Source organism: Capra hircus, chromosome 9 (assembly GCF_001704415.2).
Source record: "Capra hircus breed San Clemente chromosome 9, ASM170441v1, whole genome shotgun sequence".
NCBI classification, from domain to species: domain Eukaryota; kingdom Metazoa; phylum Chordata; class Mammalia; order Artiodactyla; family Bovidae; genus Capra; species Capra hircus.
Window position 1 is genome coordinate 38,205,718 of NC_030816.1, and position 14,501 is coordinate 38,220,218.

Genomic DNA, 14,501 nt, shown 5'->3' on the forward strand with positions numbered 1-14,501 from the left:
TATCCAGCCTTCTTATTTCTGCCAGTCTACTTGTATGAAGGTGTTTTCCTTTTCATTTTCTCTTGTTTTTCTCTGATTATGTTTAAGCACATTTTTCATGCTTGGATTTTCTTTTCTGTAAATTATCTGTTTATGTGCATTATCCATCTTTCTTCAGTTGGGATTGCTACAGGGTTTCTTTGTAGACTCTAGATATTTGTAATTATTAGTTATAAACATTGTTGATGTCTTCACACTTTTTGCTTCCTGCCTATTAACTTAATCCAAGGTATTCTTCACCAAAAAATATTTAATTTTAATGGAATCATACACATCAGCAAAGTGGATCCAGGGGTATGCCATCCAACTCCCTGTTCAAGGAGAGACCTGTTATCCCAGCTGCTGGGGGTGCTATTAGCAGACATATATTAGTTTTCAGCCACTAATAGCCTCAACTGGGCTTTTAGTTGTATTCCGTTTACAGGTTACGCCTATTCCTTTGTCAGTACCATACATTGTTTTGTTTACTGTAGATTTGAAGTAAGTTTTTTAAAATATAAATTTATTTATTTTAATTGGAGGTTAATTACTTTACAATATTGTATTGGTTTTGCCACACATCAACATGAATACGCCACAGGTATACACGTGTTCCCCATCCTGAACCCCCCACCCTCCTCCCTCCCCATACCATCCCTCTGGGTCATCTCAGTGCACCAGCCCCAAGCATCCAGTATCATGCACTGGGAAGCGTGATTGTTGCAGTTTTGTTCTTTTTCAAGATTGTTTTGGGAATTCTCTGTTCCTTGCAATTCCAAATGCATTTTAGGATCAATTTGATCATTTCTGGAGAAAAACACAGCTAAAATTTTAACAGGGATTATATTGATTTGCAGATCAGTTTGGGGGTTGTTGCCATTTTAACAATATTAAGTCTTATAAACCATAAACACGGTGTATCTTTCCATTTATTTAGATCTTCTTTAAGTTCTTTTAATAATGTTTTGTAGTTTCAGGGAACACACCTATCTTGTACTTTGGTTAAATGTATTCCCAAGTATTATATTCTTTTTAATGCTATTATAAGTGAAATATTTTTCTTAATTTTATTTTTACATTATTCACTTCTAGTGTACAGAAATGAAACTGATTTTTATATATTGATCTTATATGACCTTATATCCTGTAACTTTTTGAACTCATTTATTAGTTGCAATAATTTTTTCTTACTGCATATCATATCTTATCATCTATGAGCAGAGATAATTTTAGTTCTTCCTTTTGTCTAATTCCCTTGGGTAGAACTTCTAGTGCAGTATAAATAGCTGTGGTGAGAATATACATCCTTGTCTTGTTTCTGATCTTGAGGGAAAGGTTTTCGTCTTTTAGCATCAAGTATGAAGTTAGTGTGGGTCCTTTTGTCAAACTGAGAAAGTTCCTTGTTTGTTCAGTGGTTTTATCATGAAAGGGTGATGGATTTTGTCAAATGATTTTTCTGTGTCTATTGAGACAGTCATGTGGTTTTTCCTACCTTTAATCTGTTAATATGGTGCATTGATTGATTTTCATGTTGAACCAACCTTGCACTCCTGGAATAAATCCCACTTGGTCATGATGTGTACTCATTTAATAGGCTTCTCAGTTGAGTTAACTAGTATTTGTTGAGGACTTTTACATCTATATTTTTAAGGAATATTGGTCTCTAGTTTTCTTGTGATACCTTTGTCTATCTTTGGTATCAGGATAATAATGGTTTCATAGTACGAGTTAGGAAGTATTGCCTCCTCTTCTATTTTTTGGAAGAGTTTGAGAAGTCTTGATGGTAATTCTTCAAATGTTTCATAGAATTCATCAGTGAATTTTCACTGATTATTAAGATCACTCTACCTGGTTTCACTTTGAATGGTCTTTTTACACTCCTGCTATGCGAAGTGAAGACTGCCTGTGTGTGTGTGTGTGTGTGTGTGTGTGTGTGTGTTCTGTTGTACACAAGAGCATATTCTACATTCTACACAGGGCATATATTCAGTTATCAGTTTATAATTGTAAGAAGAACTTCAGATCTATTCTAATAGCTGACCCAGTAAGATTTGTTCTTCAATAACTTTGCTCAGTTAAGTTCAGCTGGGCCATCAGTCTTATTATCTTAGGCATTTATACAATAACATTATTGCATAATAAGGATGTCAAAATTCCAGTAGGTGGAACCAGTGACTCTCTAAGGAAAATAAATTTGTTGTATAGATGAAGTGAAATCATCATCATTCAAACACTTGGCAGATTTTATGTTTTGGCTTTTGTTTTATGTATGTATTTATTTTAACTTTGCTTTCATTGCAGTTTGTATTTACTCACATACACAACTTCCTGTGAGAATTCAAAGGGAATTAAAGAAATGTCATGATAATTCTATCACACTATTTAAATGATATAAATTTACCAAGATGTGTAAATAAAATAATGAGAAAATAAGTAAATATTCACACATTTTTCAGCTATTTTATGTGCTGAAAAGATTTTGCAGAAGAGACTCAGTGAATAATTCACCCCCCAAAATGAGAGTCTCTCTGGCTTTGTTTCACAGAATTCAGGAACATTCTAGCTATATTTAGGCCAGGAGAGCAAGTAAACCTAATCTCATTCACGCTGTGGGTGAGGGAAGCATAAGAGCAAACATTCACTGAAACTGGAAGCAGGCATCCCTGGCTACTCAGGATAGTTTATAATAAATGGCCATCCAGTAAAGGACGCATTGTTTAAGTTTGTGTTCATGAGGTGTGAGCCTGTCCTTTTTGGATGATGTGCTCAGCTCTTCCAGGAGAGCCCTCAAAAATCCAGAGAAGAGCCAAAAAGGATGTATTTTCCCACTTGTTTCATGATCTTCTCAGAGTAATCAGTCAAGGCTAAATTGCTGTACATTGACTATTCAGTACCTAATTCTGTGTTTATGAAGTTAGCACACAATATATGTGGAAGAGGATCAGTGGAACACTTGTTTCTCTCCTTCCACTGGAAACACATGAGCAAAATCTAATCTCTAACTCTCTTCTACTTAAAAAATATGTTTAAAAATTCATTGACCAATAAAATTCTTTTCTTCTTATTTCATGTTACATTTTTTTTTTTCAACCAAATATTGAGCCAAGGGATGTAAAGGTGAATGAGACACCGTGTTAGGAGATGGGGATAGGAAGCAATACGCCCCTTGATTCTCTCATGAGCTCACAGCCTGCTGGGGGAGATAGCATAATGTAGTCTCTGACATCTTCACTCATTTACTGATGAAATTTCCTATTCATTCGATGTAACATGCCCACACAGCAGGTACTGTGCTAAGCCTTTTAAAGCCGTGGTTCGCAACCTTGGTTCTAATGCAGAGAATCCCCTGGAAAACTTAACACAGATATCTTGGTTCACCTTTGGAGAGAATGGTTTCAGTGGTTTGGATGCAGCATGGGCACTGGGGCTGGGAACAATGTCCTGGGAGATTCAAATTGCCCTCAAGGCTGAGAATCACTGTTCTAAAGAGAGAAAGGTATTCTTCCTTTCTTCAGGGAAGAAGAATATCATAATATCCTGGGAGAAACAGACAAGCAACCAGACAATTATAATCCAGTGTGAAAAGCCTTTGATAAACATGAGTGTGGGGGAGCTGTGGTCTTTCTTCTCATTTTACAGATGAAGAATCTGAGGGTTTCTCATGTTAGTGGATTTGTCCAACATTATGGATTGAGCCTGTAGGTGACAGAGTCAGGATAGAAACCTAGATCTGTCAGGTCAGATCACTACACTAACTCCCAGAAAAAGGAAACTATACTTCCCAATAGAAGGGAAAGACAAAGACCAGGATTTATTTTCATTATTTTAGAAGGATGTTTACAGTGCTCTAGTATGGATAAAGTGCTCACATGAATTTCTAAAGGTTTGTAGGTGAAGAACTATAACAACATAAAAATACTGTCATGATTCCATGTTCTTAAAGTATTTACCAAGTCTACTGTAAGGAAATCATGCAAAGTCAATATTTTTGCATCATGATTCCTATGTCTCTTATTGTATCCACGTAACACAATTGGGCAATGTTTATTTACTTATGATTCTCATGAAAATATGGAAACAGTGAATATAATTTTGGATGTTAGGATGGACGCCTCTTCGATAATCTGATCCATAATGATTAACTCTTGAAATGTGCAACAGTACTCTGGCCATCCTTTCTCGAAAGTGCCATTCTAGCTGGGCTTCTTTGCTTTTCCAGAGACTTCACAGCATCCTCATATTTTTATGCAGGAAACTGTAAAAATCTGAATGCAAAGTTTCTGTTTGTTCTATTTTAGCTTTTTATTTTCCATTTTTTTTTCTTTAGGAAAACTTTTGCCTGTAGAAAAACATCTCAGCTCATCATAAAAAGGGTCTACGCAGGCAAAAAGCAAAAGAACTTTTCTGTATTTTGTACTAATGTTTTATACATCAGTGAGGTTGTGCATGGCATGTCCAAATTGAAAAGAAAAAAACTGAAGCAACGTCTCAGCGATGTCCATCTGGAGGTTTCCTGAGTAAGGATTATTAGTTAAACCCTAGAAGAAACCCCTAGATCTTGCCAAAAGAAGGCTGGAGGTGGAACTGACAAAAAAAAAAAAAGAAAAAACAAACTGAACTTTCTATCCATATTGCAGCAGCAACCCAGTCTAGGTACAGATTCCATTTCTAAAAGTGATTTTAAAGAGAAAAAAAAAAAACCTCAATGATGCGAACATTTTGTGAGAATAAACATTTGAACGTCATTGAGATATTTAATAGTTATATTAGAATGTTTTTGATTTGGAAATTTCTGAAACTTTAAAATATTACAATTATTCAAATTATGCATATCTGTAGGGGTTCTTTTAAATGTCATATAGCTGTTCCATTTTTATCTGTGAGACTCTATTGAAGTTCTACTGAGCTGATTATATGGAAAGGTCCTACAAAGTTCAAAATACATTTTCTTCCCTAGATCTCAGGATAATAATAACCAGAAGTTACTGCTTTTGGTCATTATATGGAATAAAATCTTTAGTTATTTCCATCCATTGGTTTATATATGTAAGCCAGCTTCTTTTGGAGCCACACCCAGGAAGCAGATGTCTGGGGTTTTTGCTGTTATCTCAAAGAGACTGGGGCCCATATGAAATTTAACATGGGCAACTCAGCATGAGATGCTCCATGGTGGGCATTCAAATCTGAGGAAGCAGTTTATGGAGTATGGAAAGAGCTTTTCCAGGATATAAGGTTATATGTGGAATATGGAGTTTGCCTTTTCTACAAATTATGTGTATAATTGGGCTGTTGTGTAGTAATGTTGTTGTGAACACAGCCCTCTGTATCAGCAAGCATGTGAGTAATGACTCCCAACCCCAAAGACAACTATCTTAACAACAAGAAACTTCTGTTGTCCTACACATCAAGAAATCCTGAGTCAGAGTGTTGTCAATTCATTGGCTCATTGATTCATTAAGGACCCACATTCTTGCCATTTCTTTTTCCCTCGTTTTTGCAAAATTGTTCATGCAGTTTCAGGCATAACATATCACAGTGTCCAATAGTAGAAGAAAAATGTTTCATCTCATGTGTCTCTTTATTGAGAGGCAGTGAAAGTTTTCCGAAGTCCCCAGAAGACTATGTCCGTAGACTGGAACTCAGTGTTATGCACATATCTAAACCAGGTACTCACAAAGCAATCAGAATTATCTGAATTGTATTCCTTGCCAGGTTTTATTCTGAGTCATATGAGAGGATGGACACTTTAACTGAACTGGGGCCACTCCTCATAAGGGAGAAAGTGAATGACTGTTAGCTGGGCAAAAATAGGTGGGATTATAAACAAAGTGATAGAGGAGAGTGATTAAGGAAAAAAACCGTTCAAGGAAATAAGATGCTTCTTTATGGGAACAGACGGACTATAGGAAGCAACACAGTAAAGGGACTCTATTTTTAGCCAACCAAAGTGGATCTCAATGTATAACAGGTCAGGATTGTGGGTAAAACAAAAAGGATTTGGAAACTGCCTGTACTGGTCACTGAATTGATGTCCATTTTGTTTTCTGGATGATTAAGCCAGTTAAAGTAATTTTTACAGTGAATCAAGACGAGGGTGCAGTGTTTAAATGACTTGCTCAGGTTCACATGATACATTTGATGATCACTTCCAATCTGCAAATAGACATGGGAATGGTTTCTTGTGAATGCCTCTGACATCATTTGTTCATTCATTTCTTCACAAGTATTTATTGAACATCCATGTTCTAGGTGCCATTTTAAACTCTGGATTTTATATTTAACTATGAATAAAAAGTCTATGCTCACATGAATCTGACATTGTAGCATAAGAAATAATCAAGTAATCAAATGAATATATAAAGAATAGATGGTGATAAGTTCTACGGAAAAAAATAAAGCAATGCAAGGTAAGATGAGGCAAATTTGGTGCTTTTACATGTTCAGTAAGGATCTTACTGGGCTTCCCAGGTGGCGCTAGTGGTAAAGAACCCTCCTGCCAATGCAGGAGACTTGAGACCGATTGGATCCCTGGGTTGGGAAGATCCCCTGGAGGAGGGGATGGCAACCCACTCCAGAATACTTGCCTGGAGAATCCCATGAAAGACAGAACCTGGCAGGCTACAGTCCACAGAGTTGAAAAGAATCGGACACGAGTGAAGTGACTGCACATGCATACACACAAGGAACTTATTAAAATTATTTGATCAGAGACTTCAAGGAGGGTGTGGCCATGAGAATATCTAGGGGGGGAATGTTCCAGGCAGAGGAAATGGAAGATACAAAGATCCTGGTGTAGGAGCTGGCTTGAATGCCAAGAAAGTTAGTGTGGCTTGAGTACAGAAGAAGGCAGGGAGCAATGAGTTGAGAGCAGTCACAGATCACACAGAGCCTTGTTGGCCATGGTTCTCTGAGTGTATTCTCCAGACCAGCAGCATCAGCACCTCCCAGAACTTGTTAGAGATGCGAATTACTGTGCTGCACCCCAGCTTCCTGAGTCAAGAAACTCCAGGTATGGCCCAGCAACCTGATCTGTGTTTTAATAAGACTCCAGACATTTCTGATTCTGTTGCAGCTCAAGTTCGAGACCCAGGGTTGGAGGCTACGTTTGGATTTTATTCTGAGTTAAATGGAGAGCCACTGAAGTGTTTTAAGCATGGGACATAACTGAATTTTCATTGAAAAATGATCACTCAGACTGTTTTGTTCAAAACAAACTATAGGGAAGCAAAGGAAAGAAGCCAAGAAATCAGTTGGAGATTACTGTCATTGTGTGAGCAAGAAGTGATGGTGGCCTGGACTGGAATGGTAATAGAGGTAGTGAGAAGCGGTTGGATTCTGCGTTTATTTTGAGGCAGAGCCTCAACAAGAATTGCTGATGGAATATATATGATATGAGAGAAGAGGGAAAGAGTAGATAGGAAGGACCCCAAAGGTTTTGGCCTCAGCAACTGGAAGGATGGAATAGCTCTTTATGGAGATGCAGAAAACCATAGGGGTGGATGGTTTAAGGGTGAAAATGAAGAGTGTGGTTTGGGGATAAAATTTGGCTGCTGTCAGGGCATATGTGCTATTTAAAGCAATGGGCCTGAGGACTTCCCTAGTGGTCCAGTGGCTCAGACTCTGCTCCCAATGCAAGGTACCTGAGTTTGATCTCTGGTCAGGGAACTAGGTCCTACATGCCACAACTAAAGACCCTGCAAGCCACAACTAAAGACCCTGCAAGCCACAACAAAGATGGATGATCTTGTGTGCCACAACCAAGACCCAAGGCAGCTAAATAAGTAAGACAAATATTAAAAATTATAAAACAATGGGCCCGGATGAGTTCATTTAGGGGATGAATATAGATGGAGAAGCAGTCTTAGAGCTGAGCCCTGAATATCTGAGAGATAGGGGATGAGGAGAAACCAACAGAGGGAACTGAAAAAGAGTAACCTGTGAAGCTGGATGTTCTTAGGATGTTCTTAGTCGCTCAGTTGTGTCCAACTCTTTGTAACCCCATGGATGTAGCCCACCAGGTTCCTCTGCCCATGGAACTTTCCAGGCAAGAATACTGAAGCAGGTTGCCATGCTTTCCTCCAGGGGATCTTCCTAACCCAGGGATCGAACCTGGGTCTCCCGCATTGCAGGCCGATTCTTTACCGTCTGAGTCACCACAGATTGAATGAGAATGAGAAGATGATGCTCTCAAAGCCAAATTCAGAAAGTGATTGAAGGGAGTGGCAGCAGGGGTTGAGATAGGGTGAGGAGAGCCAGGCACTGCCCTCGGGTGCAAGATCTAAAGGGGGTAGCAAGAAAGTCATCAAAATAATTAATATAATGTAATATTTATAAAAAGAAAATGTTACTTAAGCAATCCATGATAAACAAAATATCACAATTTAAGTCAAGACAAGATCAGACCCTCCAACTCACACTACTTAACTTACGTCTCTCACTTTGGTCCTGGCCTGGCCAGATTTTATCTTATTTACAGTTTTGGTATTTGAATCATCATGAACTTTTTGTATTTATTTTCCTTTGAAAATATTACAGTGAAATATTACTTTCAACGTTTGGGGCACCTACTTAAAATTTGCACCTTCAATGAACACCTCACTTGCCTTACCTATACTCAGGGTGAAATAGAGGCAGAGGATGGACTGGGTTTAAGAATACAGATCTGGGATTGACACATATAGACCATTGATATTACATATACAATAGATAACTTTTTTATACAGGTATTTTATACAGACAACTATTTTATAACTATTTTATACAGGTATAAAATAGCCTGTATAGCCCAGGGACTCTACTTACTGCAGGTCACTGTGGTGACCTGAATGGGAAGGAAGTCCAGCTGTGCAGGCGCAGGAGGGCCTACAGGAGCCATCCCACGTTGAAGGTCAGGAAGGGCGGCGGGAGGAGATACCCCTCATCCAAGGTAAGGAGCAGCAGCTGTGCTTTGCTGGAGCAGCTGTGAAGAGATACACCATGCCCAAGGTAAGAGAAATTCAAGTAAGATGGTAGGTGTTGCAAGAGGGCATCAGAGGGCAGTCACACTGAAACCGTACTCACAGAAATCTAGTCAATCTAATCACACTAGGACCACAGCCTTGTCTAACTCAATGAAACTAAGCCATGCCCATGGGGCAACCCAAGATGGGTGGGTCATGGTGGAGAGGCCTGACAGATTGTGGTCCACTGGAGAAGGGAATGGCAAGCCACTTGAGTATTCTTGCCTTGAGAACCCCATGAACAGTACGAAAAGGCAAAATGATAGGATACCAAAAGAGGAACTCCCCAGGTCAGTAGGTGCCCAATATGCTACTGGAGGTCAGTGGAGAAATAACTCCAGAAAGAATGAAGGGTTGGAGCCAAAGCAAAAACAATACCCAGCTGTGGATGTAACTGGTGATAGAAGCAAGGTCCAATACTGTAAAGAGCAATATTACATAGGAACCTGGAATGTCAGGTCCATGAATCGAGGCAAATTGGAAGTGGTCAAACAGGAGATGGCAAGAGTGAATGTTGACATTCTAGGAATCAGTGAATTAAAATGGACTGCAATGGATGAATTTAACTCAGATGACCATTATATCTACTAACGCGGGCAAGAATCCCTTAGAAGAAATGGAGTAGCCATCATGGTCAACAGAAGAGTCTGAAATACAGTACTTGGATGCAATCTCAAAAATGACAGAATGATCTCTGTTCGTTTCCAAAGCAAACCATTCAATATCACGGTAATCCAAGTCTATGCCCCAACCAGTAATGCTGAAGAAGCTGAAGTTGAATGGTTCTATGAAGACCTACAAGACCTTTTAGAACTAACACCCCAAAAAGATGTCCTTTTCATTATAGGGGACTGGAATGCAGAAGTAGGAAGTCAAGAAACACCTGGAGTAACAGGCAAATTTGGCCTTGGAATATGGAATGAAGCAGGACAAAGACTAATAGAGTTTTGCCAATAAAAGTCACTGGTCATAGCAAACACTCTCTTCCAACAACACAAGAGAAGACTCTACACATGGACATCACCAGAAATCAGGTTGATTATATTCTCTGCAGCCAAAGATGGAGAAGCTCTATACAGTCAACAAAAACAAGACCAGGAGCTGACTGTGGCTCAGATCATGAACTCCTTATTACCAAATTCAGACTCAAATTGAAGAAAACAGGGAAAACCACTAGACCATTCAGGTATGACCTCAATCAAATCCCTCATGATTATACAGTGGAAGTGAGAAATAGATTTAAGGGCCTAGATCTGATAGATAGAGTGCCTGATGAACTATGGAATGAGGTTCGTGACATTGTACAGGAGACAGGGATCAAGACCATCCCCATGGAAAAGAAATGGAAAAAAGCAAAATGGCTGTCTCGGGAAGCCTTAAAATAGCTGTGAAAAGAAGAGAAGCAAAAAGCAAAGGAGAAAAGAAAAGACATAAGCATCTGAATGCAGAGTTCCAAAGAATAGCAAGAAGAGATAAGAAAGCCTTCTTCAGCGATCAATGCAAAGAAATAGAGGAAAAGAACAGAATGGGAAAGACTAGAGATCTCTTCAAGAAAATTAGAGACACCAAGGGAACATTTCATGCAAAGATGGGCTCGATAAAGGACAGAAATGTTATGGACCTAACAGAAGCAGAAGATATTAAGAAGATATGGCAAGAACACACAGAAGAACTGTACAAAAAGGATCTTCACGACCCAGATAATCACAATGGTGTGATCACTCATCTAGAGCCAGACACCCTGGAATGTGAAGTCAAGTGGGCCTTAGAAAGCTTCACTATGAACAAAGCTAGTGGAGGTGATGGAATTCCAGGGGAGCTATTTCAAATCCTGGAAGATGATGCTGTGAAAGTGCTGCACTCAATATGCCAGCAAATTTGGAAAACTCAGCAGTCGCCACAGGACTGGAAAAGGTCAGTTTTTATTCCAATCCCAAAGAAAGGCAATGCCAAAGAATGCTCAAACTACCACACAATTGCACTCATCTCACATGCTAGTAAAGTAATGCTCAAAGTTCTTCAAGCCAGGCTTCAGCAATATGTGAACCGTGAACTCCCTGATGTTCAAGCTGGTTTTAGAAAAGCAGAGGAACCAGAGATCAAATTGCCAACATCCGCTGGATCATGGAAAAAGCAAGAGAGCTCCAGAAAAACATCTATTTCTGCTTTATTGACTATGCCAAAGCCTTTGACTGTGTGGATCACAATAGACCGGAAAATTCTGAAAGCGATGGGAATATCAGACCACCTAACCTGCCTCTTGAGAAATCTGTATGCAGGCCAGGAAGCAACAGTTAGAACTGGACATAGAACAACAGACTGGTTCCAAATAGGAAAAGGAGTACGTCAAGGCTGTATATTGTCACCCTGCTTAATTAACTTCTATGCAGAGTACATCATGAGAAACGCTGGACTGGAAGAAACACAAGCTGGAATCAAGATTGCCAGGAGAAATATCAATAACCTCAGATATGCAGATGACACCAGCCTTATGGCAGAAAGTGAAGAGGAACTAAAAAGCCTCTTGATGAAAGTGAAAATGGAGAGTGAAAAAGTTGGCTTAAAGCTCAACATTCAGAAAATGAAGATCATGGCCTCTGGTCCCATCACTTCATGGGAAATAGATGGGAAACAGTGGAAACAGTGTCAGACTTTATTTTTGGGGGGCTCCAAAATCACTGCAGATGGTGATTGCAGCCATGAAATTAAAAGACACTTACTCCTTGGAAGAAAACTTATGAGCAACCTAGATAGCATATTCAAAAGCAGAGACATTACTTTGCCAACTAAGGTCCGTCTAGTCAAGGCTATGGTTTTTCCAGCAGTCATGTATGGATGTGAGAGTTGGACTGTGAGGAAGGCTGAGTGCTGAAGAATTGATGCTTTAGAACTGTGGTGTTGGAGAAGACTCTTGAGAGTCCCTTGGGCTGCAAGGAGATCCAACCAGTCCATTCTAAAGGAAATGAACCCTGGGATTTCTTTGGAGGGAATGATGCTAAAGCTGAAACTCCAGTACTTTGGCCACCTCATGCGAAGAGCTGACTCATTGGAAAAGACCCTGATGCTGGGAGGGATTGGGGGCAGGAGGAGAAGGGGATGACAGAGGGTGAGATGGCTGGATGGCATCACTGACTCGATGGACGTGAGTCTGAGTGAACTCTGGGAGTTGGTGATAGACAGGGAGGCCTGGCGTGCTGCAATTCATGGGGTCACAGAGTCGGACACGACTGAGCGACTGAACTGAACTGAACTGAACTGCTGTATGGCTGATTCACTGTGCAACTGACACAAAATTGTAAAGCAACTATAACTCTAAAAAGTTAATTAAAAAGTCCAATTAAAAAAAAATAGAATATAGAGTCAGTGGTGATTCTGACAAAAACTAACTCAGTAGTGCTGTGAAGAAACATGAAACCAGGGAGGGTTCAAGAGGGCATGGGAGGAGGAGAATTGAAGAGAGTGAACCGAGACTCTTCTCTTAAAGAATTTTGCTATGAATGAGGCACGGAGAAATGGACATTAGCCTCTGGGCACATGGGTTCCAATCCAGATTCTATTTCATACAGAGACTATTACAGCAGATATATATGCAGAGAGAAAGATAGAAAAGTTGGGGGGTTGATCATTTACAAGAAGGGACGTTTACCATAAAGAGAGCAGATGCTGGCCAGTTGTGGATGCGAATGTGCTGATGAGGAGGTGTCCATGGCTTGGAGTAAGGACAGGGAGATATTTTCAGTTTTACAGGAAGCAAGTCAAGTCAGTTTACACAAGGACAAATGTTAAGAACATATAAATTCTTTTTTCTTCAAGTTAATGGAGGAGGAAGTTAATTATTTTTTTTGCTGCCCTGGGTCTTTGTTCCTGCACGTGGGATTTGTCTAGCTGTGGTTAAGGGAGGCTACTCTCTAGTTGCACTGCATGGGCTTCTCATTGTGGTGGCTTCTCTTGCTGTGGAGCACAGGCTCTAGGTGCTCAAGCTCAGTAGTTGCAGCTCTCCGGCTTAGTTGCCCCCGGGCATGTGGAATCTTCTGGGACCAGGGATCGATCCCTGCATTAGCAGGTAGATTCTTAACCACTGGACCACCAGGGAAGTCTCATATGAATTATTAAAAGAGGCAAAGCAGTTTAAGAAGGAAAAAATAACACTAAAGAACAGGGGTTATGATTGTGAGCATTTCTGGCAGCAAAGACAATAGGGAGATGATATAAATGACCTAACTTATTATGGAGAGGAGGAAATAACAACCATCCCTTCATGGAGGAGCTGCTCCTATAACTGACCCCTGTAACTACTGTGTATGTAGCATATGTAACAGAAGGGGTAAACATCCTTAGCAACTGTTGGCCTCACCGGAACAGAAGTGCAGTCACTGCGGATCCTTCTTATGCTCTCCTCTGAGAAAAGGCCATGTCGTATGCTATGAAGGGAAGTTGCTGAAGTATTTAACCTTTCGATATTTAATATGACATATCTCTGGGCTTCTCTGGTAGCTCAGATGATAAAGAATCTGCCTGCAATGTGGAAGACCAGGGTTTGATCCCTGGGTTGGGAAGATCCCCTGGAGGAGGAAATGGCAATCCACTCCAGTATTCTTGCCTGGAGAATCCCATGGACAGAGAAGCCGGGTGAACTACAGTCCATGGGGGTGGCAACAAGTTGGACACAACTGAGCGACTAACACACACACACACACACACACACACACTCCTGTATCTGTAGAACTTCGACTCTAGAGGTGCAGGCAGCTTAAACTTACTTTCTGTCTGGGTCTCATTGTCAAACACATCAAGGTCATTCTGTCTAGCTCGGTGAACAGTCTATCAGCTCTGCTCCACTGTGGATTAAGGACAGAACTCATTCCTATGGGAACCAAGTGGTGGTATTCACACATTTAAGAAAGTAAGGAGGTTGCTTTGTGTTTTTGCCCTCACGTGATGCCTTTATACCTCACATGTAGGGTCATAGACAGACCTGTGGGCAAAGCCAGAGTTTTCCAAGGCAGTTGAAACTGTTTTGTTAAGACAACCCAAGTAGCATGACAGAAATGACTTTTGCTTTAGTGTTTTCCAGAGAGGGTGCTATCAGACATCCACAGCCAAATTAAAATGTTATGTTGTACAGTGTACACTTACCATCTAGGCATCCTGACGGGGTCCCAGAGTTGCAGAACACACCCCTTAGATGTTAGAATGAATTAGACTCATGAACGGAATTATTTATTATTGATCTCTTAAAGGTTGGCCTATGTCAGCCCAGAATTGTAATTTTCATTTGACAAATATTTTTAGTTTGTTAGTCCTGAAAGTAAGTGGCTACTAGGATCATTTGGCACTTAAGAAGAGAGCCATTTAGTGTTCAGTTCAGTCAGATAAGCAAACACCACAATTAAAATATAGTCAAATCAAATGTTTTGATTTCAGCTTGTGGGGTTGGTACAAGTAAATCCAGCCAAAGCATGTGTCTTCAATGCCCTTTTCCCC